Source organism: Salvelinus fontinalis, unplaced genomic scaffold (genome assembly GCF_029448725.1).
Source record: "Salvelinus fontinalis isolate EN_2023a unplaced genomic scaffold, ASM2944872v1 scaffold_0900, whole genome shotgun sequence".
Classification (NCBI taxonomy): Eukaryota; Metazoa; Chordata; class Actinopteri; order Salmoniformes; family Salmonidae; genus Salvelinus; species Salvelinus fontinalis.
The window spans coordinates 40,957-48,456 of NW_026601109.1; positions in this window are offsets into that span (position 1 = coordinate 40,957).

The following is a 7,500-nucleotide window of genomic DNA, read 5'->3' on the forward strand; positions in this document are numbered from 1 at the left end:
TTTCACTACAGACCAGATGACCTATCTGATAGTCCTCTTTCATTACAGACCAGATGACCTATCTGATAGTCCTCTTTCACTACAGACCAGATGACCTATCTGATAGTCCTCTTTCACTATAGACCAGATGACCTATCTGATAGTTCTCTTTCACTACAGACCAGATGACCTATCTGATAGTCCTCTTTCACTACAGACCAGATGACCTATCTGATAGTCCTCTTTCACTACAGACCAGATGACCTATCTGATAGTCCTCTTTCACTACAGACCAGATTACCTATCTGATAGTCCTCTTTCACTATAGACCAGATGACCTATCTGATAGTTCTCTTTCACTACAGACCAGATGACCTATCTGATAGTCCTCTTTCACTACAGACCAGATGACCTATCTGATAGTCCTCTTTCACTACAGACCAGATGACCTATCTGATAGTCCTCTTTCACTACAGACCAGATGACCTATCTGATAGTCCTCTTTCACTACAGACCAGATGACCTATCTGATAGTCCTCTCATTCACTACAGAACAGATGACCTATCTGATAGTCCTCTTTCACTACAGACCAGATGACCTATCTGATAGTCTCCTCTCTTTCACTACAGACCAGATGACAAATCTGATAGTCTCCTCTCTTTCACTACAGACCAGATTACCTGTCTGATAGTCCTCTTTCATTACAGACCAGATGACAAATCTGAGAGTCCTCTCTTTCACTACAGACCAGATGACCTATCTGATAGTCCTCTTTCACTACAGACCAGATGACCTATCTGATAGTCCTCTTTCACTACAGACCAGATGACAAATCTGAGAGTCCTCTCTTTCACTACAGACCAGATGACCTATCTGATAGTCCTCTTTCACTACAGACCAGATGACAAATCTGATAGTCTCCTCTCTTTCACTACAGACCAGATGACCTATCTGATAGTCCTCTTTCACTACAGACCAGATGACCTATCTGATAGTCATCTTTCACTACAGACCAGATTACCTGTCTGATAGTCCTCTTTCACTACAGACCAGATGACCTATCTGAGAGTCCTCTCTTTCACTACAGACCAGATGACCTATCTGATAGTCCTCTTTCATTACAGACCAGATGACCTATCTGATAGTCCTCTCTTTCATTACAGACCAGATGACCTATCTGATAGTCCTCTTTCACTACAGACCAGATGACCTATCTGATAGTCCTCTTTCATTACAGACCAGATTACCTGTCTGATAGTCCTCTCTTTCACTACAGACCAGATGACCTATCTGATAGTCCTCTTTCACTACAGACCAGATGACCTATCTGATAGTCCTCTTTCACTACAGACCAGATGACCTATCTGATAGTCCTCTCTTTCACCATCTCATTGCTTGTTGCCATCAGGAGGTTTTTATCTTCCTTCATGCTCCTGTTTTCTATCTTTCTTGTTTTCTTTCTGGCGATGTCTTGGTTCTCTCTGGTGAACCCCAGAGGAGCGTCTTCAGACAACTCTCACTTCTTTCATTGTTCGAAAAATGAAAACGTGGCATTAAGTCATTGGTAGTATGTATAGTCTTTACACAGACCTTCACACAGACAGACAGACAGACAGACAGACAGACAGACAGACAGACAGACAGACAGACATTGGTAGTATGTATAGTCTTTACACAGACCTTCACCCAGACAGACAGACAGACAGACAGACAGACAGACAGACAGACAGACAGACAGACAGATAGGCAGACAGACAGACAGACAGACAGACAGACATTGGTAGTATGTATTGTCTTTACACAGACCTTCACCGAGACAGACAGACAGACAGACAGACAGACAGACAGACAGACATTGGTAGTATGTATAGTCTTTACACAGACCTTCACCGAGACAGACAGACAGACAGACAGACAGACAGACAGACAGACAGACAGTGGTAGTATATATTATCTTTACACAGACCTTCACAGAGACAGACAGACAGAGAAGGTTATGTCAATGTCACTTAAATAAAAAACATGAATATATTAATTCTTTACAAAGCGGAAAAAGTGGTTGAGTTGTTTCCCATAACATCCAACATGATTGAAGACAAGATTCAAACGAAGGTATTTCATATAAGCAGCTTTTCAAGATGTTAAAGGCTGATGTGGCGGACGGCCGGGAGAGGTGAGGGGAGTTGTTATTGACAGGAGATATCCGGCAGCCCGCTGGCTCCACCCCCGGGCCTTCTATGGACGTCCTGCCCCAACGAGGCAAGGCTGTGGGTCGTTAAGCCAGGGAGTGCTTGGGGATAAAGGAGGAAGCAGCCTGCACAGAGAGGCAGAGGAGGAGAGAACCAGGAGTTTTATGAAGAGTGGGAAGAGTGGGAAGAGTGGGAAGAGTGGGAAGAGTGGGAAGAGTGGGAGAAGTGGGAGCAGCGAGAACAGCGAGAACAATATCTGTGTGATTACCCATCGTGACCTGGACTGTTGGACTACCCCCCACCCCCCCCTTGTGTACCAGACCGGATTGGCTGAGGACCCGAGCGTGAGGATTACCCCTGGAGAACAGAACGGACAACGAGAACGGCTTGTGGACTGTGAAGTAATTAGTGAATTCCACCTTCTTCCCCAGTGTACCAAAATCCCTATTAAACTCCCCATTAGCATTCTAGTTGTGCTACTGGGATATGTTTTGGTATTGAACTAGGTGATGTGGAAACCTCACACCCTTGAGCCTGCTACACTGTATTTTGTTATTTGTCTATTTTCACAAGCTGTTGTTCCTAATACAAAACAGAATAAAAAATCTGTCTATTTACTGCTATATTTTTCCCTGACAAAAGGACTTTTATATTTTCAAAGGGAAAAAAAAGCATCAATATCCTTTTCATACTACACAATAAGAGTTCAACTGTTCTCCCCTGCTCATTGGTCAGTCCAGAACAGCACTGCCACAGAGAGCATCATAGTCAGAGAGGGCTGTTCAGAGACCTCCCCTTTCTCCTAATACCATTATCTCTGCCTCCCCTGTGTCCAGGGATGTAAAACAACAAGTCATTTGGTGTCCTTTGTTCTCAATAATTGTGGGAGAAGACTTTAAGATAAGTATAGGCCTACTACGTGATGCAGAGTTATGTAGTCAGGCGTCAGGACACCCCTCACATAACACCAATCAAACGGAGGTAAGTGGTGGTGAGGTATTCTATGACGCCATGACGGCCTCTAACACTGCTAGCAGTGGATTGTTTTGGTTTGTGTTTTGATGGACAGACTGGGGTTCTTTTGTCTCTGCATACTTACAGATGACACTCACGGCCTGCTAGCTGCTCTGGCAGTCTGTCTCTCTCTCTCTCTCGCTGTCTGTCTCTCTCTCTCCCTCTCTGTCTCTCTCCCTCCCTCCCCCTCTCTCTCTCTCTCTCTCCCTGTCTCTCTATCGCTGTCTCTCTCTCTCTCTCGCTGTCTGTCTCTCTCTCTCCCTCCCACTCTCTCTTCTCTCTCTCTCTCTCCCCCCCCTCTCTCTCTCTCCCCCCCCTCTCTCCCTCTCTCTCCCTCCCCCCCTCTCTCTCTCCCTCTCTCTCTCTCGCTGTCTGTCTCTCTCTCTCCCCCCCCCCTCTCTCTCTCTCTCCCTCCCCCCCTCTCTCTCTCCCTCTCCCTCGCTCACCGTGGTAATTCAGCTGCATTGTTTCTCTGCCTCATTGAAGCGGTTTGTAAAGAAAACGTCTGCACCCTCCACCCAGTTTACAGAGTATTTATTCAAATGCATTCAAGCCACTGCACTTCTAACCTTCAGTAGAAAAAAAATGAACACGCCGGTTAATCAAAAGTTAATTGTATACCGTAATTCTCATGCAGATGAGGCCTCAAGTACAGAAGTCCCTGATCTTCAATTATTAATAAAATACATAAATCAACACTATAGAAAAAACTGTGTGGGACTCAGTGGCGAGTTAACAATTAGGCAATGTTTAATTTGTGGCAAACAAAGTAAAGATACACACGGGGTCTCCAAAGAAACAATAAGGTTGAATTAAACTGGAAAATATACTGATTAACTGCAGAAGACAAATGTGTGGTTGATCCATGTGATTAAATCAAAACCATTATGAGGAAAGATCTGGTTGCATGGGAACAATTCGATATAACATTACTGAATATATATATATATACTCTGCACACTGTACGTAGGAGAAAACAGTCAAAGATATTGGCTTCCTATTCATTCCTGGAGACAAAAAACTGTGAATTGAATTTGAGTCCTACGGCTTTACAAAATGAACTAAATGATGCTGTTTACAAAAAGGAAAGTTTCAGCTCAGGTGAAATCCTGTGATGATATATCCCACGCTGTGCAAGTGGTACCTTCACAGTGTTATTGGAACAGTTTTGCCAAGTCTTCCCCTGTGGGAACACTGAGCAGGACTCATCCACTTCTCCGCCAATGCACAACTCTTTTACTTTAACCGTTATCTACAGGGCTTCAGCAACAACAAATAGAGAATGTTTTGAATCAAATACAATGTTTTTTGTTTTAGATGTATTTAAGACCAGTTTATTAATAATCAACCATTCTGATACTGACTATAACTCCTTATTTAGAATTTCAGTGAGCTCGCTGGGCTTTGGGTGCTGACATTAGCATTGTAGGTTTGGGTAAGACAAATGGCAAATCATTTATTTAAAAAAAAAAATTGAGAAGAGAAACGGCCCAAGGCAACTGCCCTGAGGGACACCGCACTGTACACATCTGATGTTAGAGAAGCTTCCATTGGAAAACACTCTCTGGGTTCTATTGGATAAATAACTCTCCAACCATGTGATGGGAAGTGATGGAAAAGCCATTGCAAGTGAGTTTCTTCAATAATAGTTTACCATCTAGGTTGTCTATAGTTTACCATCTAGGTTGTCTATAGTTTCCCATCTAGGTTCTCTATAGTTTCCCATCTAGGTTCTCTATAGTTTACCATCTAGGTTGTCTATAGTTTCCCATCTAGGTTCTCTATAGTTTCCCATCTAGGTTCTCTATAGTTTACCATCTAGGTTGTCTATAGTGTCCCATCTAGGTTCTCTATAGTGTCCCATCTAGGTTGTCTATAGTGTCCCATCTAGGTTGTTTATAGTGTCCCATCTAGGTTGTCTATAGTTTACCATCTAGGTTGTCTATAGTTTCCCATCTAGGTTGTCTATAGTATCCCATCTAGGTTGTCTATAGTTTACCATCTAGGTTGTCTATAGTTTCCCATCTAGGTTGTCTATAGTGACCCATCTAGGTTGTCTATAGTGTCCCATCTAGGTTGTCTATAGTTTCCCATCTAGGTTGTCTATAGTTTCCCATCTAAGTTGTTTAAACCTGGTTGCTTAATTATTGATGGATAACAATAGTTGTCTTCCACAACTCTCCAAAACTAACTTGAAATTTTTTTTTATTTTTTATTATAATTTTTCACTATTAGATCTTTGGTCCAAAAATATGATGGTTCACTCTTCAATGTTGTCATTTCCCTTCTGAGTTTTTCAACTTTACTAGTGTAACGTCTGTCTTCCTGAGGAGTAGTAAGGATCGGAGGACCAATGCGCAGCGTGGTACGTGTTCATGCTCTTTAATAAAACAATCGAAGACAGAAACAAAACAATAAACGACACGTGAAATAACTAACCGAAACAGTTCCGTGTGGAACACACAGAAAAGAAACGCAACACAGGTGGAAAAAGGCTACCTAAGTCTGATTCTCAATCAGAGACAACTAACGACACCTGCCTCTGGTTGAGAATCATACCAGACCAAACGCAAAAACCAACATAGAAAAACGAACATAGATAACCCACCCAACTCACGCCCTGACCATACTAAAACAAAGAAATAACACAAGAACTAAGGTCAGAACGTGACAACTAGTGAAATAGTCATTTAAATTATTGTCATTATCGAAAGCTTTTGATTTAAAATACCCATCAACTTCAGTGAACGATGGAGATGAATTGGGTTTTCTGCCCATGATATAATTTAAAGTGGAACTGACAGAGTTTTAGTAACATAAAACCTGTTCATATACAGCCCCAGGACGATTATAATAAGGCATTTGTGGAAATTCTTTAGCAATTTACAATTTACAGTGGGAAAGCGGCCGTACGTTTTGACAATTAATAGACACTGCAGTAAATAAAACCTAATAAAAACATCTGTCTTGTCCAGGACCAGAGTCTACACCGACCGGTGTGCTATAGCCAATCAGAGGTACAAAAGGCCTATATGCATATAAGCTATTTATCACATGCCATCATTCACTTTGAACTGGACTGTGTGTTTACAGGAAGTAGCAAACATGTGACTTTAGATCATTAGAAAACATACGCCAAAAGCCACAAAATACACCTGAATGTTTTTCTGTAAATATGTAAACACCACAGGAGTCCTCTTACATTCGGTAACTTATACAGTCCTATTGATCAGACGACCATGAAAAGGTAGGCTCGCTCTCCCTGTCACCACTTCCGCCGAAGTCGGTCCCTCTCCTTGTTCGGGCGGCGTTCTGCGGTCGACGTCACCGGCCTTCTAGCCATCGCCAATCCACTTTTCATTTTCCATTTGTTTTGTCTTTGTCTTACACACCTGGTTTCAATTCCCCAATTACATGTTCATTATTTAACCCTCTGTTCCCCCATGTTTGTTTGTGAGTAATTGTTTGTATGTAATACGGTCCGTTATGTGGGCTTGCTTTATTGTATTGTATAAGTCTATTTTGAGTAAATTACGTTTATTTACTAATTTCTGCTGTCCTGCGCCTGACTCCTCTACACAAGCTACACACAGACCACATTACACTCCCTCAGTTATGCACATCAACAACAACAAGATCAACAACTGATGCTAGCCATAGCAAGATGAACTGAAATCCCCCTGCATACTGCATTTAACAGTCCTCTGCATATTGTATGTAACAGCCCCCTGCTTACTGCATTTAACAGTCCTCTGCACACTGCACGTGGCAGTCCCCTGCATACTGTACATGTATAAACCTCATGTCTAAACCATGTCTAAACCCCATGTATAAACCCCATGTATTAACCCCATGTATAAACCCCATGTCTAAACCCCATGTATTAACCCCATGTCTAAACCCCATGTATAAACCCCATGTCTAAACCCCATCTATTAACCATGTCTAAACCCCATGTCTAAACCCCATGTATTAACCCCATGTATTAACCCCATGTCTAAACTCCATGTATTAACCCCATGTCTAAACCCCATGTCTAAACCCCATGTCTAAACCCCATCTATTAACCATGTCTAAACCCCATGTATAAACCCATGTATAAACCCCATGTCTAAACCCCATCTATTAACCATGTCTAAACCCCATCTATTAACCATGTCTAAACCCCATGTATAAACCCCATGTCTAAACCCCATGTCTAAACCCCATGTCTAAACCCCATGTATTAACCCCATGTCTAAACCCCATGTCTAAACCCCATCTATTAACCATGTCTAAACCCCATGTATTAACCCCATGTCTAAACCCCATCTATTA